The sequence below is a fragment of the Panthera leo genome, chromosome D2 (genome assembly GCF_018350215.1).
Source record: "Panthera leo isolate Ple1 chromosome D2, P.leo_Ple1_pat1.1, whole genome shotgun sequence".
Taxonomy (NCBI): Eukaryota; Metazoa; Chordata; class Mammalia; order Carnivora; family Felidae; genus Panthera; species Panthera leo.
In genome coordinates this window covers 41811177-41838224 of record NC_056689.1, presented here as the reverse complement: position 1 = coordinate 41838224, position 27048 = coordinate 41811177, and the positions used below count along the sequence as shown (strand labels likewise).

The window sequence follows — 27048 nt, the reverse complement described above, 5'->3', positions numbered from 1 at the left end:
TTTTTCTTTCCCTGTTATTGGTTCCCACAGAGTTTTCTTCTCCTGGGTTTCTGCTCTAGTAAGTTGTAATTCTTGGAATCTGCTTGTCTGTATCTCCAATTCTGGGTGGGGGGCATTGGTTTTCCCCGTGACCCCCATTATCTGGTGAATCAAAGAAGAGTTGTTGATTTTCAGTTTGCTTAGCTTTTGTTGCTGGATGAAAGTAAATACTTCCAAACTCTTTGCATGCCAGACTGGAAAACACGCTTATAGTACTTTTATTTAGTTGTTTCTAATGTTTGTTTCTTCTCGCATGTGCATTGGGTACAAATGTAACTTCCGAGTGAGCAGGGGGCCTTTCTGTCCCTTAATGCATGCATAAATATTATTGGTTCAAGTGCCCATACTACATACACAACTTGTGAAAAGTCCAGTGTCCATTGAAAGATTTTGAAATTTTTAAGGGAATCATGTTTCATGGCCTTTAGCTCACACCTTTTGATTCTTCTATTAGGTTAATGTATGAGTCCACTCAAAATCTGTGCATGTGGTCCCATTTATTACATTAAAACAAATACGCAGATGTTCTCTATTAACCAAAGACCTTTTGGTGTGTAGACAATTTTAGTAATGTTTAGAGACCACTTGAAAGCTACTAACAATATTAGGCATTTCTGGTCATTCAAAAAGTTTCTAAGTAATTGACACCAACTAGAGTTCTAGACTTCAGCCAAGTGACTAGGTCCACTTCCATTCTTCTCTCTCCCCTCCCTTTATGGAAGCAAAAGAAATATAATTAACATAACCCATATTTTCATTTTTTATATAAATTATGTATATATAGTAATTCATTACCCTACTTGCTTTGCACACCATCCCTCTGATGCACCTGTCCTACTACATTGCCTTCAGGACCCTTGCTGAAGTATAATCCATGGAAACACTGGCATCACCTGGGAGATTGTTAGACATACTGAATCTCAAATCTAGGTCAGAAAAGCATAGCCTTTCTTACAAACTCTGCAGAAATCCTCTTATATCTTGTCCAGAATCATATCATATGGCCACCTCTGCACAAAGGTACACTATTGGAAGGTCTAGTTTGGGCATTCCAGGATATAAAAGATGATCCAAGAGAGAGATTTAGAGTGGGCATTAAATGAACTAAACTCATGGAATCTGCCACAGTTATTTCCTCCTTTTGAAAATGAAGAAATTGAATTCAGAGAATCTGTGGCTCTCCTGAGGTTCGACATGAGGCATTTGGGGATCAGAAATTAAATTCAGGTTCACCATCCGACAGCATCGTAGTTGCCTCTGATTTTCTTGCGTGTTGGTAATGAAAACCACCTGTGAATAAGCTTGGCAAAGAAAAATAAAACTTTTTTCAAACATTCCAAAATTATTTTTTTCTTTTTCACCATTGCTTCCTATTCAAAACCTAGTGAGAAGCTTACTTGAAAAGAACTTTTATTTTTCTTAGCCCTTTTCTTCCTGTTCCTGCCACTCACTAGCTTGTTATGTGCTGGCATGCAGAAGGTCAGATTGGAAAGCTCTTTGCAGCTGTACTGAGCTAGGGAGATGCTGACTGGCATCAAACAAAGACAGGACTGATGAACTCGTCAGATGCCCTTGTATTATAGAGAGTGAGGAACGGATTTTCTGTAATGCTATTAAAGCATGAAAATCAGCTGCTCAGGGGAATAAATGGTAACTTGCTGTCTTTCACAAAATAGATAACTCTTTGAGAAGCTCATAACTTTATTGTATGTTACGATGGGGTGAGGAGGGGTGTGTGTGTGCAAGTGTATGTGTGTATGTGTTGTAGTTGTGGAGGAGGACACAGCTCATTATTTCCACAAATATGAAAAACTGTGTTGTCTTAGTGTTGTCAGAAGGGAAAAAAAAACTTGCTTCTAAAAATGCCTGTCACACATGTTTTTCTATGAAGCCGGAATTTCCAGTATATTCTACTTGTCTTTGGCTCATCTTTCTCTGAGAACGTCCACTGAATCACTTACCCAATAGAGGAGGAGAGTGAGGGACTTAATAGTGACCTCAAATTCTTGACAGCTTGTCAAACAGAGAATGGTGCCTGGCTTCTGTCATTATGTCAGGTAGACCTGATTTCTTCCCCCTGCCCCAAGAAATAAGGGAAAATTGCACATATTTAAAATCCTTCCTTCGTATATGTAGAGACAATTATGTTTTACAATGCTTCAGCCCCCAGTGATACTGATGGTCTTTATATTGGCATTTCTGATAACATTAGTAGTCCCATGACACATTTTATGAACTAAAATGGCATGGGTGAAAGATGACACATTGTGTGTTATATCCTCCTTTAGGAAATTTATCAAGTATATTCATATGCAAACTGCTGTGCTGTAAGAGAATCCATTTAGTTTTGTTTAGCTCAATAATTCGCACACTTACTTGGATTTGTATCCCATTGTACATAGCACTTGTTTAATGTAGGAAACAAGCTGTGTGAGACACTCTCCATATATGTGCTCAGGGGGTGGAGGAAACCTGGTTTGTAACTCCAGCTCTGAACTTGTAGGTTAGAAGGGAAGTAGCCTAGCCTCTGCTTTTCTCTTAGCATTGTTGGATCAAAAATGAATTAATTTTCTTCATATTAAAAAACTGAAAATTTTTTAGCCTAGGAGACTGATTCATCAATTAGATGGTGGTAGAGATCGAGGAATGACTTAGAGTTAAGTTATTGATTTGCAATGGCATATCTTAATTTTAGTTGTCAAAACTTTTTCTCCCCAATCCAGGGCATGTTTCCCTCAGTGTTAGAGACTGGGTTAGGAGGCTTAATGTTGCTGACTGAAATAAAATGAAAGCACAGTTGCAGGGAAGCGTCAGGGACATTTCACTGAGGCAACACTCAAACAGGCCATGTGAATCAACTCCATTCCAAACAGCGCCATTTTAATGATTGGGATAAAACTGTTCTTTCATGCAGTGCTTATTTGTTTATTTTGTGCTTAAAGGTATAGGAAAGCAGAGAGAATAATAGAAATCACCTTTAGTTCCTCCCTTTGGAAACTAATTTTAACATTTTGCTATTTTTGTGTGAGATATGAATCCACACATTTATATGAAATTATATATAACGGTATATATTTTAATGAAACCTCATAGGTAAAGGCAGAGTTTTAATTCTTGTCCCCAAACCATTTGTCTCTCTCCCTCCTTAGACATACCTACCAACCTGAAGTTGGCTTCACACATTCCCTGTGAATGTTTGAGACTTGAATATTATATTTACCAGGGTTCTGTTTCTCTCTCCCTCCCTCCTTTTCTCTCTCCTACCCTTTCCCCCTCCTTCTCCCTCTCTATATATAGATATATATACATCTGGCTGGGTATCATAGTCTAGCCAAGTTGACACATAAAATTAATCAGCACATATGCTGTATAATTTTATATTTGGAAAGAATTAATATATAAATTGCTTTCTGTATTTCTATTTTTAAATTTCCCAGAAATTATTTTTTATGCAACTTGTATTTTTAAAAAAAAAAATTTTTAACGTTTATTTTTGAGACAGAGACAGAGCATGAACGGGGCGGCGGGGGGTGGCAGAGAGAGAGGGAGACACAGAATCCGAAGCAGGCTCCAGGCTCTGAGCCATCAGCCCAGAGCCCGATGCGGGGCTTGAACTCACGGACCGCGAGATCGTGACCTGAGTTGAAGTCGGACGCTTAACCGACTGAGCCACCCAGGCGCCCCATGCAACTTGTATTTTTTAACTTAACATTAGGTTTTTAAGTTCTTTCCATACTGCTGTATATAAATCAAATCCATTCATTTTAAATGCTATATGATATTTCAGCATATAAATAGTCCACAGTTTGTTTATTTTATTGATGGACATTTAACTGCAATTGAATTTTTTATTGTTACCCTGATACAACAAACATTCCTGACACGTCTGCTATCATTCACGTACAAGAATTTCTCAAAAGCATATACCAGTTGTAGGATTGAAGGGTTACCTTGAAGATGCAGTCAAGATTTTTTCACTTTGGTGATTTGGTTTCCTCCTTTTACTTTCACATGCTGAGCTTCTTCAAGTAATATGAAAAAAATCTATATGATGTTTGTCTTTTTACATTGAAATTTAAGCATTCTCTATATCTTCTCAATAACTGTTGTATATGTTATAAATACCTTCTTCAAATATAATTGTTTATGATGCCTTTGTTAAAAGGAAGATTTTTTTTGTTTTATCATATTTTTCTTGAAGGTTGTGTGTGTGTGTGTACGTGTGTGTGTGTGTGTGTGTCTTTCTTGTAGGATACAAAAATGTTCTATACATTCTAAGAGTTTCAAAAGGTTTTATTTTTGGTTGTCATGAAAAATCAAGTTTTTGCATTGTATTTTGGAGTTAATATGTTTAGAATTTACTTGTAAAAGGATATTTTAAAGGAGAAATGTCTTTATACACTTTTCTGATTTTATAAGCACCCACAGTATTTTTTATACTGGTTGAGATACTCTTATCAAGATAAGTGAGTCTATAATCAGCCAACTTATCAGAAGATGTGTAAGAGTAGGCTCCCAAGGAAAGTAATTTATAATTCTAGGAGGACAAACATATTTTTATATAAGAAACATTCTGACACATAGTTTATTACAGTAAATATTCATAATGGTAAAGTCAGAATTCATCAGTCCTTGGCATTTTAAAAATGAATTTTTTGATATTAGGAAAGTACTTTGCCTCTTTTAAGAAGTAGGCTTAAGCAGAAACTAAATTTATTGTAACAAGTTATAGTATATTTCATGGTAACTGGTATGGAAATGATCACTGATATTCTTATCTACTCAGGCAGAGGCTAATACTTAACCCAGGGCTTTACATTCTCTACAGTGTTACAGCCTTTCAAGGCTCCTAATATCAAAACTTTTGCTCTCTGCTCAACCAGGTTTTAATTAGTACTGAATTTAAAATATTGAAGTTTGTATTTTTCATGTAATTATTTCATCTGAAATTTATTTTTAATCTATGGTATAAAATAAAAGGCATTTAATTTTTTTGTCATCATCCTCATCATTTGTGGTGTGAATGTGTGATGCCATTTGTCTACATCCCCTCTGGTTTTTCAATATTCCATTTCCCCCAAGATTTAAGTTTCCATTTAAATCTGAGAATTATTCTAACATTTGTTAAAAACAGCAGGACAGACTTTATTGAATAGAAGGGGGAATTGACTGTTGTTGTAGGGGAGAGAGACTGAACTCAATTCCGTATACAACAGAGAACAGTAGAAATTTATAGCCAGGGAACAGAGAGAAAGGGAGAGAATGGAACATTAGTAAGAATAACTTGGTTAGGGGGTGTCTGGCTGGCTTAGTCAGTGGAGCATGTGACTCTTGGTCTCAGGGTGATGAGTTCAAGCCCCACGTTGGGCATAGAGATTACTTAAAAAAAAAAAAAAAGAGCAACTTGTTTAGGTATTAAGGGTGGGAGGGAAGAAGAATTTGGTTAGACATTAATGTTGTAGGAACAGCAGTGGGATTAACTATCAAGGGTGAGGAGATGCTCCATAACTGGCCGTACAAGATCTTTGCTAAAATGGCTCAGCACTCTGAAGAAGAGGGTATCAGCGGCCTGATGAAGAGGGTTCAAAGGAGTCTGGCTAAATACTGGTCGAAGGGTCTTTGTCACCCCAAACCAACTTCTCATACATGTGTGCCTGTTTCTGGGCCGTGTTATGGTATTGATCTTTGTTGTGGACTGAGTTGTGTACCACCCCCCCCCCCCAACAAATTCATATGTTGAAGTCCTAGCTCCCTATGCCACGGGATGGAGATTGGGAGAAAAGAAAAGAAAAGTGTGGTCATACAGGTGAGCCCTAATCCAAAAGAACTGATATCCTTCTAAGAAGAGAAAGAGTCACCAGAACTCTTGGTTCCCCACCATCCCCTTTCCGTGTTTTTGACAGAGGAAAGGCCATGTAAAGCTATATTAAGTAGACAGTTCTCTTCCAGCTGGAAGGATTGCTCTCACCAGGAATTAAATTGGTTGGCACCCTGGTCTGGGACTTCTAACTCCAAAACTGTGAGAAAATAAAATCTCTTGTGTAAGCCATCCAACCTATGGTATTTTTTTATGGTAGCTCTAGCAGACTAATACAATCTCTTTTTTGTTTGCTGTGTTAACACCCAATTGTCTTAATTACCATGCTAATAATTGTGAAGGAAGACCCCATTCTGTTCCTTTCTTTTTAGATTATCTATTTTTTTCTCCTTATTGGTATAAATTGATTTTAACATAAGTTTGTCTACAATCCCATCAAAATGTTTGTTGGAATTCTATTGGTGTTAGAGATTACTGTGTGAAGAATTAAAATTTTCGGATATTGATTTTTCCTACTTAGGAAAACAGTGAATCTACCTATTTATTCAGATATTCTTTCCTATTACGTTTTATAACACATATACATTTATTTCTTGATATCTTAGAGTTTTTTGCAATTGTAAGTGGTATATTTTTCTCCGTTACATTCTGTAGTTGTTATTTGATAATGCTGATATGATGTCCCTTTTATTTAACACTTCCGTGTCTGTCTTACAAATCAAGGTCATGCTCTTTCATAATCACAGTGAAATTGAAAGTTTACAAATTTTACATTGGTGCATACTATTATGATTTCCTATTGATCTTGCTCAAATCTTACCAGCTGTCCTAATAATACACTTTATAGTCAAAGATGGGGGAAGATTAATTTTTTTCTGGTCCTACACTCATTCCAGAAGCACACATTGCATTTAGTATTTAGTTGTCATATTCCTTTTGATTTGTTTAATCTAGAACAGGTCCTTAATTTTTCCTTGATTTTCATGAGGTTGGCATTTTTAAAAGTTCAAGCCATTTATTTTCTGGAACATCTTTCATTTTCATTTTGTGATTTTGTCATGACTAGGTTAAAATTACACAGTTTTGGCAGGAACATCATAGTGGTGATGTAGTGAGTATACTTTTCAGTATGTCATACCAGTGAGGACGTGCTGTCAACTTGTCCCACTACTGAACATAACTTAGATACCTGATTAGTGTGCATGTCTGCTAGATTTCTTACTGTAAGAATAGTATCTTTTTTCCTTTGATAATTAATAAGCTTTGAAATGATGTAAATATTCTAATCCTAATCACTTCCACCCACGGATTTTAGAATTTATTCATGATTCATGCCTAAGTTAATTATATTATTGTTATGAAATGATGATTTTCTAGTGTCATCGTTTCCTCTACATTTATTCGTTGGCATTCTAGTGAAAGGAATAGATCTCCCTTCTATTTAATTCATTTCTGTTTTTCTGTATTTATTTGCTTATATCACCACAGACTGCTGGATTGTTTTATCTAATGAGTAAGAATCTATAACTGTTACTCTAATCGTCACATTTTTACTGGTTTGTCCAGTGGGCGCCCCTTCACTCTGGCTTCTGTTGTTATGTTGACACACCCCTCTGTTCTCTGAGCATTTCCTTACTTTATGGCACAAGGTGTTTCAGATTCATCCATGAGTTTCCAGCCCAGTCTGAAAGCAACCATTTTTAGTGAGGATTGCAGGGTCCGTATATTGCAGAATGGCATTTAGAAACTAAGAACTGGGTGCTAAATATACTCATTACAGTTACGGTGTCCTTGCTGCTAAACCCTCTTTAGTATGCAGAAATGGTAAATACATAAACCCATGCGCAAATACACTTTTCTATTTCCATACATGTTAGCTATCTATATTAAATTTCTAAATATTTACCTCCATTTCTAATACAACATTATAGGTCTAATTTTTTAATATATTAAAATATATTAATATATTAATTTAATTAAAATATATTTAATATAAAATTAATTTAATTAAAATATATTAATTTTTAAAAATATATTTATTGTCAAATTGGTTTCCATACAATACCCAGTGCTCATCCCAAAAGATGCCCTCTTCAATACCCATCACCCACCCTCCCCTCCCTCCCACCCCCCATCTGCCCTCAGTTCTCAGTTTTTAAGAGTCTCTTATGCTTTGGCTCTCTCCCACTCTAACCTCTCTCTTTTTTTTTTTTTTCCTTCCCCTCCCCCATTGGTTCCTGTTAAGTTTCCACTTTTCCCTATTTGTCAATGCCTCCTTTTCCTCTCATTATGACACTCTGATAGCTTGATTATTAGCCATTCTGGTGTTTTTCTATAGGTCTCTGAGTCTGTTAATTTTTTTCTTTTCCTTTTTCCTCTCTTTATATTGAATGGTTTCTGTTAATTTATCTTCAAGTTCAATAACTCTTCTTTTTTTGGCATCTCCATTTTGTTGCTGAACCACTAGGAATTTTAAAGTTTATTTTATTATGCTTCTCAAATATGGCTCTTTTTTTGTAGTTGTGAAATTGTGTCTTTCTATTGTATTCGAAAGTGGTTGCCCTTACATCTCGGAAATGGTTATGGTAGCTTCACTATAGACTTTGATAATACCAACAATCGTGTCCTTTCAGGGTTTGCACCTGCTGAGTGTCAGGTCTTGGTTCTTCTTTTCGTGGTAATTTTAGATTATGTCTTGGACATTTTGAATATGCTGTGAGATCCCGAGTCCTTTAAAAATCTTTTGGAGGGGCACATGGGTGGCTCAGTTAAGCTTCCAACTTTGGCTCAGGTGATAATCTCGGGCTTCATGAATTCAAGCCCTGTGTCAGGCTGTGTGCTGACCACTCAAAGCCTCGAGCCTGCTTTGGATTTGGTATCTCCTTCTCTCTCTGCCCCTCCCTCGCTAGTACTCTGTCTCTGCCTCTGTCTCCCTCAAAAATAAATAAAAACTCTAAAAAATTAAAAAATCTTCTTGAGAATACTGATTCTGGTTTGAGGTCAACAGATTGTCAATCTGGAGATGTCAGTGTCCCAAGTTCTGACCCACCAGTATTGGTAGAAGGGGATAGTGTTACATAGGTCAAAGGGTATCCAGCGATTTGTTAGCTGATAGGAACCAGGACAGCCCCACTCAGAAATGATTCACTTAGGTTCTAAGGGCTGAGCTATTCTTTCCTTGTGCTGATTGGCTTGATCCAGGCAGAGAAGGTCTGACTAGAACAGCTTGACTTAGGGTCTCACAGTCTAGGCATGTATCTCAGGAGTTGAGAACCCACAGCCTATGGTCTTCTCATCGGTGGATGCTGGAATGGACACCATAAGAAGGGATAGCTACTCCTGTGCATATGTTCAGCAAGCCTCTTCTGCACCAGCTTGCTGATGCCTTGCTTCCCTCCTTGACTTGTTTTGCTTCCCCTCCCCCCTCACTCCTCACCCTCACTGGTCTTGCCTTCCCATTGCTTGCCATTCTACTACATTAACATGATCTTTTCTGACTCAGTTTTCTAAAACGTATTATAAATTCTTACAACGGTTATGAACAAACAGCCTTTGCCATCGTTTTTGTCTATTTCATCTGTGTAGCAAGATCTACTCATAAAACAATGGCTTTGAAATGATGCTTTGTATATTCTTACATGAAATGGTTTTCAAATCAACTTTAAGGTAAAATTTACATAAAATAAAGGCATCCATTTATATACAGTTCTGTATATACAGTATACAGTTCTGTAGGTTTTGACAAGTGTACATACTCAAGTACCCACCAATGTAATTAAGATATAACCGTTGCTATTATCCTAGAAGGGGATCAGTGACATCCCAGGTGGCTTCAGAAGGGAAGAGGCTGAGGAATCTCATGACCCTGTGCTGCTTGACCTCCCTTCCCACCTTAACACTTGCCCTGCTGTGGCCATCCTGGCACCTCTTCACTCCCCTCTCCAGACACTGCCTGTCCCAGATGGCTCTGCCAAGAGCCCCGTCCCTCCATAAGTTCCAAGTTGCTTGAGTGGCCTGGCTTTGCGTTGTCTACCCTCTCATGACCTCTGGGGGGAAACGACCATCTGATGCACAGACACAGACCAGCAAAGATACCTTGCAGGGCCGGTGGCCAGGGAGTGTGCAGACCCTGCTGGTGCCAAACCTGCCCACTTGGGCATCAGGGGTCTTGAACATTCGCCACTCAGTGCAGGGCCCATCCAGTGCCAGACACCTGTGAGAGCCGGAAGTTGGCAGCACTGGTGAGTTCAGCGGAGGTTGGGCCGCTGACCTTGAGCTTGCCTTTTGGCGCATTTTTGTCATGCCCTTCACTCGTGCGCTTTTCAAGTCGTACGTCCAAGGATGTGTCACAAGCATGCGACAAATCAGTGAGTGCTTGGCCTCTGAGGAGGAGGCAGCTAGGAGGCCTCTGCAGGCTTCTGAACATGTAGTAATAATGTACAAACTGAGCTTCAAGGGCCACTCCTACAGCCGGCTGCACTCCGGCCTGGACATCGCCAGCCCATTCACCCACTCGCCCATTCATCCACTCTGGGGTCATTTGCTGGCCCTGAACCTCTCCTCGGTCTTGTTCACAAGCCATTGTTGTACCGAGAGGGCTGTCTTTACCCCTCTGTTTGACATCACCCTTGAAAGGCTGTGTGCCATCCCACAACTCAGAGCCCCTCTTGGGGGAGCCCCCTGCTCCTGTCCTGGTTGGACTCTTTGAAGAAGCTGGTTCCCTCTCTTGGCAACTGCATGATGTTCAGCCCCTTGGGAATGGTGGAGTCTTCCAACAGGGGCCCAGGCAGGCTTCCTCTGCCTTGTGAGCTGCTAGACTTCTTTAGGAGGCGGGCCAGTGCTATCCAGTCACAACCCTCCCCCCCCCCCCTTTCCTTTACTATAAGAGACGGAGCCCAGGGCTTTAGCAAAGTGCCAGAAAGGCAGAGCACAAGAGGAAGACAACCAGAGAAGTAGCCCTGCCCCCACTGCGTCTCATCCCCCACCCCCAGAGCAGTGAGAATGTATCACCAGCATCTAGGCTCCTGCAGACCTCTGGAGTCTTCACTGCCTTTCATGCAGTCTGGGGCCTGTGAAAGGAAACCTCAGTTCAAGCTCCCAGAAGACAACTGAGGTAAGAAATCCCAGGTGTCTCTTAGCTGCTTCCCTGAAGTCCTTGCCATCAGTAGCTCGTTACAGCCAGAGGTGTCCTGCCTGTTTGCAGGAGTGAACCAGATGAAGCAGGTCTCTCTAGCCAGCCACATCCTGATCCCTGCTGTAAAAGAGGCGGAAAGTGCTGGGTGAAAATCAGGCCATTGGCCCAGTTCTCCAGCCTCACTGATGTCAGGAAAAAAGACACAAGGAGAGAAGTTTCCAAAGACACCGTGCAGTGAAAATTCTCCACCCGCAAAATGGAAAAGGTCAATGTCACCAAAGCTTCCTTGCCTGCCAGTGCCGCTTTGTAGGGTCAAGGTGAACTAGCCCTCTCTCCTTCCTTGCCCCACTCCCTCCAAGCTTCCTTGTATAGCCATTGGTGGAGTCCTAGGCTTGAGAAGAAAGCTGAACTCCAGTGGAACCACGAGGTCTTGGAGGAGCAAACTAAAGCCCCTTCAGACTAAAGTGCCACTCAGCCTGCCTGCTCTTTCTCTTGGCCTGTGCAGGGGTCTGCAGGCTCCCAGCCCTCACCCACTTCCTTTGTAGAAGCTGGCCACAACCGTGTTATTGGTTGCCATTGACTGGCCCATGCAACAGGTCCTGTTTGCCTCCCTGCACCTTCCCCACACCAGATATTTATTATGAAATGAGATGTACAGTGCCTACTCCCCTTCTTTTCCCCCCAGTCATAGCTGTAGCATTTTATACTTCTGAATACTCTCACCTGCTAGCATCTCAACCCTCCCCTCCAGGCCTTCCCCCTGCAGAATGGAGTCACCTCTTCTATGTGTGTGTGGATTCTCTTCCCTTGTTCTTGTGGACCCCTCCTCCATTCTTTGCCCTCAAGCTCATCTCTTTGCCAGTCACTTCCACTGTTGCAGCCAGCACATGTGACTCAACCAGCCTGCCTGCTTTTTTTTTTTTTTTTTTTTTTAAAGACACATTTATTCAGCGTCATGATCAGACTATTACATTTAGCAATCAACAGCATGGGTGCAAAAAAAAAAAATCTACATTAAAACCCTTTGTTGGAATGCTTTACACTTTCCACAGAACAGAAACTAAAATAACCTGTTATACAATTAGTCACAAATACAGTCCTCGAGTTTTTTGCCCATACACATGAGTATTGTCTAAAACATGTCTTCTTTGTAGCAGCTAGGCCCTGCCACCACTGTGCTTGGCTGAGTTCACACATCTGTTGTAACCTGTAGCTTCCCTGTCACTTCTCTGGCTCTCCTCTCCTGCTAAGCTTTGTTTCCTGGCAGTAATTAAAACCTTCTGCCACTGCCATAGCTACTGCTGCTGCTGGAACCGCCATAGCCACCTTGGTTTCGTGGTTTGGCAAAGTATTGGCCTCTACCACCATAGGGGCCAGAGCTTCTGCCTCCAAAATTTCCTCCTTTCATGGGTCCAAAATTTGAAGATTGATTGTTGTAATTGCCGAAATCATTATAGCTTCCACCACCTCCAAAGTTGCTTCTATCGTTACCAAATCCGTTATAGCCATCCCCACTGCCACCATATCCACCACCACCTCGTCTGCCGCCAAAGCCACCTCGCCCACTGAAGTTTCCTCCATGGCCAAAGTTGTCATTCCCACCAAAACCACCTCCACGACCACCACCGAAGTTCCCAGAACCACTTCGACCTCTTTGGCTGGAAGAAGCACTAGCCATCTCTTGCTAAGATAAAGCTTTCCTTACTTCACAGTCGTGGCTGTTCACAGTATGGTATTTTTGAATGACAATCTTGTCTACAGAGTCATGGTCATCAAAGGTCACAAAAGCAAAGCCTCTCTTTTTGCCACTGCCTCGGTCAGTCATGATTTCAATCACTTCAATTTTCCCATACTGTTCAAAATAATCTCTTAGATGATGTTCTTTAGTGTCTTCTTTAATGCCACCGACAAAAATCTTTTTCACAGTTAAGTGGGCACCAGGTCTTTGAGAATCTTCTCTCGAGACAGCCCTCTTTGGTTCCACAACTCTTCCATGCACCTTGTGTGGCCTTGCATTCATGGCTGCATCCACCTCTTCCACAGTGGCATACGTGACAAACCCAAAGCCTCTGGAGCGCTTGGTGTTTGGATCTCTCATTACCACACAGTCCGTAAGCGTTCCCCATTGCTCAAAATGGCTCCTCAGACTCTCATCAGTTGTTTCAAAGCTCAAACCTCCAATGAAAAGCTTCCACAGCTGTTCAGGCTCTTTGGGAGACTCTGACTTAGACATGACGGCTGTGGGAGGGGAGACTTTCACGATGCTTACTCGGTGGCGTCCACGGGCAGAAAGGCAGCCTGCCTGCTTTGTACCTGGGTGGAGCTGATCTGGACACCACGTCCCTATCCCAGGCTTTCATCTTCAGGTCTCCCCCAGACTCAGAGATAAGCTTCCTCCTGCTTGTCCAGGCATATTGCAGTATGCAGCAGATATCCCCAGCCTATCTACATTTATGGTTAGCAGCTTCACTCCAACTCACAACCTCCTCTTTGGCCCACGGGTCACCTCTCAACCCCCATTTTGGGCCCCTGCTGAGCAGTAGCCAGGAGCTGCTCTCCTCAGTGCCCCGGTACATACTGGCTTCTCTCTCACTGTTACCATAGCCGCTTCCCCTCCAGTAGCCAGCACATCTGCAGACTCAGCATCCAAACCCACCTTTGACTCTGATGAAATTGATATGGACGCCATGACTCCTTCCCTGGCTGCCATCTCCCCATCTTCCCCATCTCCAATGAGAGTTTTCCATTTTCCATTTTTTATGGCCCTTCCTTGTTCCGAGAACATCCCACCCAGCGGCAGCACTGCTTCAGCTCTGATATTCACCAGCTGACTACACCCTCAGTCAGCGACCCACGTACAAACTTCCACCTTTCCTTTGACGTGGGAGAAATCACACAGCCAACATTTGTTCTCCTGGTGGGCTAGAGCCTAAAGCCACCAACTGCGACAGCTCTCTCCCCTTTGGAATCTTTGCAGCCCCAGCACTGGCTCCAGACTTAGCCTCTCTTGTAGCCCAGCCACCCAGTGGAAGTGTGGCCCTATCAGTTTTTGTCAGTTTGACCTCCCTCTGTTAGATCTTTGGCATCCCTGTCGGTACTCAGCTGGCCTTTTGTGATACCCTGGTGTTGGCGAAGGCCTAACCGAGCACCAAAGTCATGGCCCGGTTGCAGCTGGAGAGGCCAGCTCTATGGAAACAAACCTGTCTTAGGAGACACCTTCCTTCCTGCCAGTGGTCAGGTGCTTGGGTCTTCCTTCTCATCAATCCATGACCATCCAGAGCACTCCTGCTACTACCAGAGGAGACAGCACTGCTGAGAAGAGACATGTGCCAGGAGACAGTTACTCCTTGTGGTCACATCACCTGAGGCCCTTCTGATTAGAACACATCTGTAGGCAGAAGGGCCAATAGCATATCAGTGTTTGGAGATACTTCTGCCTTTTTCCCAGAACATCTTGGGGCTCTCTGACCACTGCATGTGTACTGCAATGCAGGGCCTGGTGCCATACCTGCACTTACAGCCAGTATTGTTCCTGCCTGTAGTCAGAGCCCCTGGGGCCTACCTGTTCAGAGCACAGGTGTTGCAGTATGGGGGGATGGCACCACACCTGGGCTTGAAGCTACTTCTGCTCCCGTCTTCATTCACAGTACCTAAGGCCCACCTGTCCAGAGCACTCACGGTACAGTGGGAATTGACAGATTTGTACCTATGACTGGAGGCCCCTGTATTCCTGTCTCTGTCAGAACACCTGGGGCCCCCTTGTCCGGAGAACAAGTGATATAAGAGGAGGGGCCGATATGATATCTGTGTCTGGAAACACTACCATTCCCACCAATATTTGGAACGTGTGTGGGGTTTGTGTTCAGAGCACACCAAACCCTACAGTTTAAGGGGACACTTCCAGTCTCACATTCTGTCAGAATGCCAGCGATCCATCCATTCAGGGTACCCCCTTTGACTTTGGGGGAGCCAGCATTACTGAGAAAGTACCTGTGCTTGGAAATACTTTAGGTCAGAGTGACTGTGCCTCTGATATGAGCACAGCAAGCAGTTGTCTTGCTTTTAGGCCACCCATATCACCAGCCCAGGGCTTCACTGGAGACAGCTGTTAGGCCTCCATTCGTATTCCTCTAGTGCAAGATCCAGGATCTCAGCAACTAAGCAGGAAAGGTTTCCTCTAGGAATGGCAGGCCACCACAATACCCCATGAATGGACCTTGCTTTGCTGGTCTGAGGCTCAATATCTTTTGGCTATGTGAAACAAACCTAACCTCTCCTTGTCTTCCTAAAGTAAGCTGGAGGTTGAACACCTCAGAGTGTGTGTATATGCAAGTGTTAGAGGGAATGGAGCAGACGAGGCCAGCCACGTGTCAACACACTAGACTTGAGAAGTTCCGCCAGACTCAAGTAGGAAAGAGCTCTGTACGTATCGTTAATCAAGCCCTCCCTGGCTTTGACTGTTAGCCTGGCAGATCCAAGGTCTGGGTCAGAAGCAGCAAGACACCCACTGCTGCCTGTAGCTGTCCCTTTCCCATTTGCCTCAATGAGCTCTTATCTATCCCCAGTTGTAAATACGTAAATCTTTATTAACTTGTCCTCTGTTCACATGTCCTTTGCTCTTTGACTCAACTGGAGAAAGAATTGACTTGTCTGAGTGTTGATGTGCTGAGTCAGAATGAACTGTACGAAATTTCCTGGGCCCATGACTAGGATGCGGAAGCCCCTACACTTTATGACTATGCATGCTGACTTCTGTGGCCTCTGTTTCCAAGTATAGGGATGACAGCACAGGAGGACATGAGTCCAGAGGAGGGAGAGAAGAGGTAGTCACCCTTGACTTTCTCCTCTGACTCTCACCATTCTGACCTCCTCTAGGCCAGACCATTCCTGATGTGGGTTAGGAAACCATAAGTCGCAACTTTAGTCTTTGTAAAATGTTTAAATATATTTATGTTGCCTTTTTACTGGGTTAAGCTTAGATCAATGCCTCCACATTCCCACCTTAGCAAGAGAGAATGGGCTTTGCATCCAGGCTCTTGGGCCTGGAGGGACAGAAGAAGAAAGAGCTCATACCTGTTCTGTAATGATTGAAAAATTTAAGTCTAGGATGTTCCATGTTACCTAGAAGTTATTTTCCATAATATGTCTGAAAATAAGTGGTTAAGGCCTAGCTGGAAAAAAAAATAAGAACAAAAATAAAAAACTCAAACACCTGTCTGGCTCTAGTGCAAATCACTAAAATATCAAACTGCAAGAGTTACAATTTCACCCAGTTATAGCTGACCCTAGAGTTAGTCTGTGTCTCCACTGGGGCTAATTTCTGAAAGCACTTCTTTTCTAAGCTATTTCACAACCCATGAGAATCATCCTAAGATGGGGGAAGAGACCAGCACAAGCATTTCCCTTTGCTCCTTCTGAATTATCTTATTAAACATTTCTCCAGTGAAGACTCTACCCCTGACCCTGAGCTGGGCTCTAGTAACATAGACTTGAAACACATCTCTTGCCCCTGAGGAATTTACAATATAGTAGAGGAGACAGATGAATAACCAAAATTTATAAGTGCAGGCATACACGATAGGTTTATGGAAGCAGGTAAGGAGGACATAAAACTAAGTCTGAGGAGATAAAACGGGAATTGTGCCTTTAAGAAGAGGAAGCAGCCTCGTGGAGAAGGGCTATTTTCCAGGTCAAGGAAAAAGTGTGGAAGGCAGAAAACAAAGGTTAGTCATGAACTCATGGGACACCAGGCAGGTGGTCCATTATGGCTGGAGAGAGAAACCAAAGCTGAAAAGTGCAGCTGCAGGGAGAATGGGTGCAGGTGATAGACAAAGTTATATTGCAAGGGGGGAGGAGGGGGAGGTGTCCATGATTCTGAAAGTGTAAGTTATCATGAAAGGGTTGTAAGCAAAACTGTGAAGAGATATCTAGGTTGTAGAAATGTCCCTGCGGCTGGGTGTAAGCATTGAATAGGTGCCAGAACAGGGGCAAGGAAGCACGTGGGAAACTTTGCATTGACTCGAGCAAAGACCAGACAATGAGTTGCTGGTCTAGAGGACATGACAGTGGGTATGGCGAGGATGTAAAATGAGAGGGAGGCTAAGTGGAAGACTACAATAATACAGGCCTGTTCTACCATCCGATTAGGATAAGTGGACATGAGTAGTTTTGCAAAAACGAAATCAGTTTAATTTTTAATAGTATGAGATGCTTATGGAGGATTCAGGTAATATTGAGAAGGCACTTCATTTGCTCATCAGTTTCCTGTATTTATTTAGCCTCTGGGATGGGATAAGGACTCTTCTAAGTCATAGCATTAATTACAAAAAAGGCCAAACCCCAGCCTTTGTGGAGCCTGCATTCTAGCTGGAGGGGAGAAAATAAACAACAAACATAGTCAGTAAATTATCTGGTAGGTTAGCAGCAGCTAGTGCTATGGAAAGTAGGGCCTTTGTGCCATGGGGCCTGACCCTGGCAGACGTGCCCACTCAGCTGAGTGGGCTCAGTTGAGTGGGCTCTGAGACCAGACGCTGCTGGCTCCCACTGGTTTTTCTGGTCCTCCAGGAAAGATGCCTACAGTGTTGAAGGGTTATTGGTGAGCTATTTGGAAGTGAGGGCAGGCAGGCAGACGGGAGGAGGCAAGGAGGCCACACTCTCTCCTAGTGCTTTTCACTGACATCACCCAGTAGAATATAATGGTGAAGTTAGACTTCTGAAACTTTGTGTGGAATCACATTATGAATGAGTGGCTAGAGATCCAGGGACCAGGAGCCTGGTGTGGCAGGATGCAGAGAAACTCTCACTGATGGATTTATCCACCCACCTTGGATGATCAAAAGTTTAAAGCTATCAGGTAAACTCCTGTTACTCTGCTGAGCTTCCCTGGGTCCAATTGTGCACGGGACTGTGTACAGCCCTCACAGCAAACTCTGTGCTTTGGTCGGGTCTTATGTCTCATGACTTCTATACTGGAAAGGAGAGGGAACATGTACTGAAAAAAAATCTGAGCTGCCTTAAAATGGCTCTTAAAGACAGGGTTGAAATTAATTCCAGAAATGCCCTGCACAAAACTCAGAGATGTCGCATAACCTTTTCCAATCTCACCATCTTTGTCTGCAAAATGTAAAACTAGTTCCTGCTTTCCAAACCAGGCATATTATATGCAAGTGATTTGGGAAATGTAAAATGCAGAAAGCAGAAAATCAGAGAGCCTGAGTTTGAATCCTGCCTTTAGCACTCAATAAACCCTGGTAGAATACTTCATCTTTCTGTAAAATCGAACTAAGACTAATGCGAAATTTCGTTCTTTCTTGTGAAAATTAGATTATTATACATACAACACTAAGAACACTACCTGGCACATAAAAGGTGAGATACAGGCATTTGCCATTTTATTACAAAATGTTAATAAATCATAGAAATTATTAGCATATATTTTATTAATCTATAATCCCTTCAAAATTGATGAGATGACACTATGAGTCTAAGATCCCAGTAAAGATTTAATTGGTCATCTGAGAAAGTTTGTTGGGAAAATAGTTGATCTTTATTGTTTTCTTTTCTATAATTATCAACTCCATTTGGCTCTTCAGGGAACATATTAATATTGTTAAGAGGTAGCAGAGAACTGAATATGACACTTTGAAATACTTCTCATATGGAGAACTCCACCTCCAGTTGAATTTACACGTGGAAGTGTGAAGAAAGCTGGCCTCCCAGTATGCCTGAAATGGAACCCAGTATGATATCTTGAAGTATCCTAAGTAGAGCACCCACAGGACAGGAAGAAGTTGGAGCAGTGTGAGTGGATTTATTGCTTCTTATCCTGAAGAGGCTTGTTAACAGCTACATGCTTTTCACCGAAAGGTCAAGTGCAGACAGATAGATTTGACAGAAAAGAGTGATTCCACATTAAAAGCCTAGGGGGGAAATGTCTGTCACTTCTCTCAATAGTTGCCAGCAGCTGTCTGGTGCTGCAATGACATGTCTCTGGGCATTTCTGAGTTGAGCTGTAGACTGGGCTCAAGAGGGGCCCTTCTAGGTCAGAGAATGGACAAGGTTAAAGGGAAAGAATTTTGCTTCAATTCAATGAATGGACATGAGATATTCACATTCCACCTCCCTCAGGGATTACTGATACAATGAAGGAAAAAAAAATGTAAAAACTGGGCCACCCTGGTGGTGATGGGACATAGGATAGAGTGTTTAGTGGGTGGTAGATGGAATTAACTTTCTGTTCCCTTTTGTAGGAGTTTTTTCCATCATTCCTTTAGAACAGTGAGGTGGTGCTTTCTCTAAGAAGTGTCTCTTCTGAATTACATTGTCAGGTCTAGTTTGTTGAGATAAAGGAACAATATGGTGGCTGGTCCGCAAAGACAGCCTTCCAGTGGACCACACCATCCAGTCTCCATGTTCTATGTAGTCTTTCCCACTTTGTTGATATGGGGCAAGGGAATGAAGCTCTCATTCAGAAGCTGAAGTAGTCAGGAAATTGAAGCACTAAAACAGAAGACAAAGGTCATATAAGAAAAAGTGTGGGACTGAAAGCTCAGTGGTCTCAGGAAGCCATATCAATGCACAAGTGTTGGCCTATTGGTTCTAGTGAATCACATGGATATGAGGTTCTGCATCGGGTTCTCAAGATAACAGTATCTGCATTACCTAGGAACTTACTAGACATGCAAGATTTGGGGCTATACCCTAAGCTAACTGAATCACATACTCCAGGGGTGGGGCCAGAGCTTAACAAGCCTTTAAGTGATTCTGATGCTCATTAAAATTTGAGAACCAGTGGCTTAGAAATTTGTTACTCAAAGTGCGATCTGTGGAGTTTGTTAAAAATGCAGACTTGGCCTGAATCAGAATCTGCTTGACAGTATCCGCAGATGAATCCTGTGTACCTAATGTTTGAGAAGCATTGGCTTAGAATGTTCATGTCAGACTACAGGTAGTACCTTCAAGCATAAAGTATTTGCGGAATCAACAATATGGAGAACCTGGATGTATTCCCACCTGAGGAAGTCGTGGCCCTGAACAAAACTGAGCCCTTGTTGAGCTGGTGCTTGAGCCTCCAGCCTAAAAACCTTACCTGGAAAGACCTACAAACCCTGTTCATTCCTAGGATATAAATCCTACTCGTTCCTAGGATATAAACCTGGCATGGAACACTGGAATGGCCTAAAGACTCCCGAGCACTAATTTCATTCCAGTCTGAGAGAAAAGGCTCCTTGTTGCTAGACTCAGCTATACTCCTGAGGTTGTAGGTGAGTCTTCTTAACAAAGATTCTCCACAAGATCTTTAGGAGTTGACTGAGAGGCTAGCAAGTCAGGGCAATGCCTTTTTTCCCCTCTTGTGAGCTTTTATCAGTAATGGCAGTCCCTGTTGTGGTGGGAAAAGGGAACAGGAAACTCCCATTTGCTGCACTCTATTATGTGTAAGGAATTATGCTTTCTTTACCTGATTTAATTATAAAGGATTGAAGGGATCTTCCTTGTTCCCACCAGTAGGAGCAGGTTTTCTAGGCTCCCTCATCTTCTGATATGACTTGCAGGTTCTTTCGTCATTAGACAACCCAGGGTGACTACAGTAGCATTCTGCCTACAAGGTAGAGAAGGCTGTGATTTTTGTTTTAAGATGCTTTGTTGTTCTCTCAAGGAATATCTAAAAAAATCGATATTATCAAGATGCTTCATATTGGTACATTCTGACAACTACATAGACCTCATTTTTAAATTTAAATTTTAGTTAATATACAGTGCAATATTGGTTTCAGGAGTAAATTCAGTGGTTCATCACTTACATACAACACTCAGTGATCATTACCACAGGTACCCTCCTTAATTCCCATCACCCATCTAGCCGATAGACTTTTAAAGGATAACTCTTAAGTTTTTATTTTGGAAAGTAGCACAAGAATAGGAAGAAAGCATTGAGTTTGGAGTTTGGATTAAGGCTTCAAGCCGTGTCCCAATTTCTGAATTTATTAGAAGAGTAACCTTGGTCAAGGTCAAGGTTAACACCCTTGAGCCTGATGTATTTTTATACAAAGTGCCTGAGACCTAATAAACCTTAAAATATTGTTAGCCCTTTTCCTTTACTTTTGTGATCTCCCTATATGTTTTTTTTTTCCCCTCTACAATGGGCCCTGGGGCAGAAGTGTTCTAATAACTTCACCTTGACCTCATTCCTTCACGACAAATTGTTGAGATCAAGTGGACTTAGAACAACAACACTTTCTCTTAATATAGTCTTCCATGGTGTATAGTGACACCTATACATTTGCTTATTCTTCATTCATTAGTTTATTCAATTTCTATGGAGTAAGTTGTACTAGACTCAAGGATATAACTGTAAGCAAAAATAGAACCCATGAGCTACAATCAAGAGGATTGGCAGACATTTAGCAAATAATCATGCAACATATATAATTATAAATTTGGATGGATATGGGAAAATGTATAAAATGCTCTAAAGATGAACAACACAGGGATCTGATCTTGTCTGGGCAGTCAGAGAAGGCTAATTTGAAAGAGTGACCTAAGATCTGAAAAATAAAAGAGTAGAATTTAAAAATAATTAGACTCTTAGAAGAAAACAGGCAAAAGTACTTCATGACCTTGGGTGAACAAAATGTTCTTAGATACAAAACCAAACTCATGATTGATAAAAGAAAAAATTCAATAAAATGGATCTTATCAAAATTAAAAAAACCTTTGCTCTTTTAAAGACCCTGTTAAGAGAAAAAAAAAGATAAGTCACAGGCTGCGAAAGATTCTTGCAACATATATCAGATTACGTAAAGAACTCTCAAATCTCAAAAATGAGGCAACAACATGATTTATAAGATAGAAAAGATATTTGATGGTATATTTATATGCCAAAAAAGGTATATAAGTGGCAAATGAGCATATTAAAAGATGCTTGACATCATAAGTCATTAAAGAAATACAAACTAAACCCCAAGTGCTTGTGAGAATACTAGGAATTTGTATGCACAGCCAGAAGGGAAAACCATGTGAAGACAGAGTGACAAGGTGGCCATCTGCAAGCCAAGGAGAGAGCCTTAGGAGAGACCAAACTGAAGACACCTTGATAGTCAACTTCTAGCCTCCAGAAGTGTGAGCAAGTAAATTTCTGTTGTTTAAGCCACCTAATCCATGTACTCTGTTATGGCAGCCCAAGTGAACTAGTAATATTAATAGATATCATGTGTATAAAAATAATACCACAAGAGGTAGAGAAGGGAACTGAACTATATCAGAGTAGCATTTCTTTATATCATTTGAATTGAACTAGTATAAATCTGAAGCTGAGTCTGATAGATGTATATGGTAAATCCTAGAGCAAACACTGAAAAAGAACTGAAAAACTATAATGGTAATAGCAGTAATTAAGTTACACACTACATTAGAAAACTTGATGAAATTGAAATATCAGTAAAGGAGGAATTGAAGAACTAAAATCACATGATTTTTATATATAGAAAAGCCCAAGGAAGCTGCTGAAAAACTTCTAGAATTAAAAAATGAGTTTAGCAAGGTTACATGATGTAAGATTAATACATAAAATCAATTGTCATTTGTATTTCTGTGCATTTGCAATATTCAATCTGAAAATAAGAAAGCAATTACATTTTAAATAGCATCAAAATGTACAAAATACTTAGGATTAAATTAACAAGAGTTGTGCCAAACTTGTACTCTGAACACTACAAGACTTTGAAAGAAATTAAAGAAGGTTTAAGTAAGTGGAAAACATCCATGCTCATGGATTGGAAGACTTAGTATTGTAAGATGGCACTACTCCATCAATCAGTTCACAAATTGAACACAATCTCTAACAGAGTCCCAACTGACTTCTTTGGGTAAATTTAAAAGCTGACTCTAAAATTTTTGAAGACTTGCAAAGGACCCAGAATAACCAAAATAATTATTAAAACTAACAATGAATGGGAAGACTCACACTTCTATTTTTTTATAAAAACATTTTTTTAATTTTATTTAAAAAAATTTTTAATGTTTATTTATTTTTGAGAAAGACAGAGACAAGATGCGAGTGGGTTAGGGGCAGAGAGAGAGGGAGACACAGAATCCGAAACAGGCTCCAGGCTCTGAGCTCACACTGCTAGTGGGAATCTTAAAATGATGCAGCTGCTCTGGAAATAAGTCTGGCTATTAACAGTCAATCTATTAAACATAGAGTATGACCCAGCAAATACACTCCTAGGTTTATACCCAAGATAAAACCTGTGTCCACACAGAATCATTTGCTCATGGCAGCATTGTCCTTAATAGCCCAAAGATGGAAATAGTGCGAATGCCCATCAACTCACAAATGAATAGACAAAATATGCCAATACATACAGTGGGATATTATTTGTCCATAAAAAGGGAATCTAGTAGTCAGTACATGCTACAACATGGATGAACTTTGAAAACATTTTACATGAAAGGAATAAGTCACAGAAGAGCACATATTATATGATTCTGTTTGTATAACGTCCAGAATAGGGAAATCTATAGATACGTTAAGTAGATTAGTGGTTGCTCAGATCTGGGGTTGTGGGTGGGAGTGAGGGAGGGAGGTTAATAGCTAGAGGGTATCAAATTTGTTTTTGAGGTGATGAAATGTTCTAACATTGAGTGTGGTGATGGTTGCATATATTTGTGAGTATAGTAAAAACCTTTTGATTGTATAGTTTAAGTGGGAAAATTGTATGGTATTTGAATTATATCTCACTCAATCTGTTGAAGAAGGAAGAAGAGGAGGAGAAGGAGGGAGAGAGGAAGAGAAAGAGGACCCAGGGAAAGTCCAGAGCAAAGTCCTGAGAAACACCAGTGTTTAAAGGTCATGTAGTCTGATGTCAAAACATCAAGATAAAATCATAAAACAGAGGTGCCTGGGTGGCTCAGTTGGTCAAGTACCAACTCTTGATTTCAGCTCAGGTCATTATCCCAGGGTTGTGGAATAGAGTCCTGCATCAGGCTCCATGCTGAGCACGGAGCCTACTTAAGATTCTGTCCCTTTATCCCTTTGCCCTTCTCTGCCATGCAGACTCACTCTCTCTCCCTAAAATTAAGTAAGTAAATAAGTAAGTAAGTAAGTAAATAAATAAATAAATAAATAAATAAATAAATAAATAAATAAAAGAAACCTTAAAGTAAGTATTAAGTATTGGTCGTGTAGGTCTAATAGCAGCTGTGGAAACTATGTGTAAAGTAATGGGGTTTGGAGGAGGGGTCCTATGATACCCTTACACCTCCCAGGAGGTTATCACATCTAACTGATAATCTGCATATTGGGAAGGCAGGTGGTTCTGGTTTGGGAAGTATGTGGGGAAAAGAGGTAAATTCATAAAAGGCATAATTTGCTTTTCCCTAATTTTAAGACTGGTTCTGTCCATGAGAACCATAGTTACATGACATTTGTTAAACCAAAAGGATCCAGTGGCAGAGTCTAACCCTCAACTTCCCCTTTCTAATCATGGGACTAGGTTAGCTGTGGAAACCATTCGGAGGAGAGAGGATGGATGGGCATGCCATGCGTATTCTTTTCTGGGAATGCCTTTTATCCGATCCTTTCATGGGTGACACTGAAGAAGAGTTACCTATAAAATGTAATATGCTTTAGAGTTAAAAGAATCCTTAAAGTTCATTTCATTTAGTAGTTTTTAAAATTTTTATTTGCACTGTAGCCCATTTTCAAAAGAAATCTTACGTGAGACTCATGAGACCAATAAATATTCCTGGTATCTAAGAAAAGAATACTAACAGGAGGCAGGAAGAAGCTGCTTCTTTTTCAGCAGTGCCCACAGCAGTGTATGGCTGGTGTTCTCCCATGGGCATCTTGGAGGTGAACACACTCTACTCAGAATATGAACAAAGCAGAGACATGGCAAAGTTAACCATATTTAAAACAAAAGTCTTCTCTCTTCAGAGCAGTTCTCAGTCCTGACTGCACATCACCACAGATGGGAATGCTTTTGTTGTGGTTTGTTTAAATTACAGATGTTAGGACTTTTGTTTTTGGAGGTCAACGAACATTGCCAAAATGTTCTAAAAGTGCAACAGTTTACCCAGGGATCAAGATGCACACATGTTTATAACCACCATATTTTTCGTATCTTTAAGGTGTATCTTCTAGTCCCCCAGGTATGCAATTAGAATGTCAAGGGACTTCACTTTAAGTTCCCTTAATCTTGAGTAGGGGACACCGTTTTTCAATATTGTTTTCTCTTAACACACCATAAAGCATGATTTGGTTTATAAAAGTTCAATTAAAAAAAATGTAATGGCCCATGTTACTTGGGATAATGACCTCAGGCCTCTATTTGGCTATAGATTCCTTATAATTTAGAAAGATACCTTAGCATAATCTTTGGAGTACAGTCTCTAGTTATTAGCTGATGGAAGGAAAGGCCATATTAAAGCCAGGCTGGACCTAACATCATAGAAAAAGAAAAACTGGTTACATCCTAAATCTCCCAGATTACAGATGCTCTCAGTAGTGGCCTCTAGGAGTGGACATCTGCATCTCTAAGGCTGCATAGAATTACAGAAAGAACATTGGCTTCTGAGTCAGACTTCCCAACATCCAAGACCTAGACTTGCCATTTACCAGCTCTGTAACCTTGAACAACTTGCCTCAGTTTTTTCTTTTGGGAGATAGTGAAACAAGGTCTTTTTTTACAGGAATGTTGTGGAGATTAAATTAGGGTACCTACCATCTGAGAAATTAAATAAACAATTAGAAAATGTGACTTGACACAATGTGACAAGTGGACAAAATACAGAACAATTGAACACTGACTCAGAAGCTCTTTAGCAACTAGTTCAGGAAGCCAAGCCATAGCCTTCATAGTCATCTGCCCAGAAGGGTGGGGGCTTGCTGAATGACTCCCTCCTTGTTTCCTCTGCTTCTAACACAGAACCAACTGGAGAAAGCCAAATAAGCTTTCCAATCCAATCCCATAGGATGCACCCCCTTCTAGGTAGCAATCTCCAGTTTCCACACCAATAGCTTTCAATCAGGGCCCACCTGAGACCTTCCCTTTTCCCTCACTGTGAATCTTTCCCACTCCTCTGCCTGCCTTTGAATCTGTACTGACCACAAGAGATGTTGGCTAATTCGCTTTGCTTTAACAAGCTCTGAATAAATAGCCTGGACTTCTTTTCACTTCGGTGGTCATTGTTTATCTCCCTAAGTAGGCAATAAATATTCATTTCTTCCCTTGTGTCCCCCTTTCTCTTCTATCTGTGGGTACTGAAATATCCATATTGATCTTCCCTTTTACTTCAAGGAATCAGTTACAAATACTTCTGAAGGTTGAACAAAGTCTCTCATTTCATCTTAAAGATCTTTCTCTAATAATTTCTCATTTTCCAGATATTTCCCAGGACACTGTTTGCTAAAGAATCCCCTGCAAACCTTGGTAATCATGGTTGGAAGGATTGAAGAGACAGGGATGGATGTTGAAGAGAGAGGTCCTTGCCTGAGTAGAGACCAAGTCTCATGTATGTTTTATAAAACAAGCAAATCAACCAACCAACCAACAAAAAATCACCTTGTCTTTGATCAGCATAAAAAGAGGCTTCCAGATAGAGAGGCTGAATTTACTTTTATCTTTCAAAATATGAAAATTTACCTTCCATAAAGCAGCCTTAAAAAGTCTAAGTTAGGGCTGCTGTGAATCTTCTGTTGAGGGGTCTTTCTTCGCTTCCACAATGCAAAAATAACAACTTGGGGGGAAAGCTGTCAGGCAGAACTGAGCTTCTTGGCCTCAGTCTGCTCAGTGTGGCCTGGGTGTTACTTACAGAGGGGTTTTGCGGATATTACAAACACTGGCAGGATTTCTTTGAAATCTTTTGGGCAAAGGAGATGGGGATGCATCATCCCTTTCAGAGCTGAACGGGGGCTGGGAAGAGGAATGACTACTCACAGGGCCCCAAATTATCTTGAAAACAGCTTGCTTGTGTCCCATGATTAAGTTAGTAAGATGTGCACCATATGCTGGCTTGGGCATGCTAATACCCTGATCCCCTGAGGATGAAGACACTG

At 41.1% G+C, this 27048-nt stretch overlaps 1 long non-coding RNA gene and 1 pseudogene across 1 annotated transcript; both read right to left on the bottom strand.

Moving 5' to 3' along the window:
* Positions 1–662: 662 nt before the first annotated feature.
* On the bottom strand, positions 663–14301 carry LOC122201704. The gene is made up of 3 exons (XR_006194308.1): positions 14192–14301; positions 2001–2116; positions 663–750 (listed from the first exon to the last, which is right to left on the bottom strand). It is a non-coding gene; the product is annotated as an uncharacterized LOC122201704 (long non-coding RNA).
* LOC122201702 lies at positions 12012–13224 on the bottom strand (annotated as a pseudogene).
* Positions 14302–27048: the final 12747 nt, after the last annotated feature.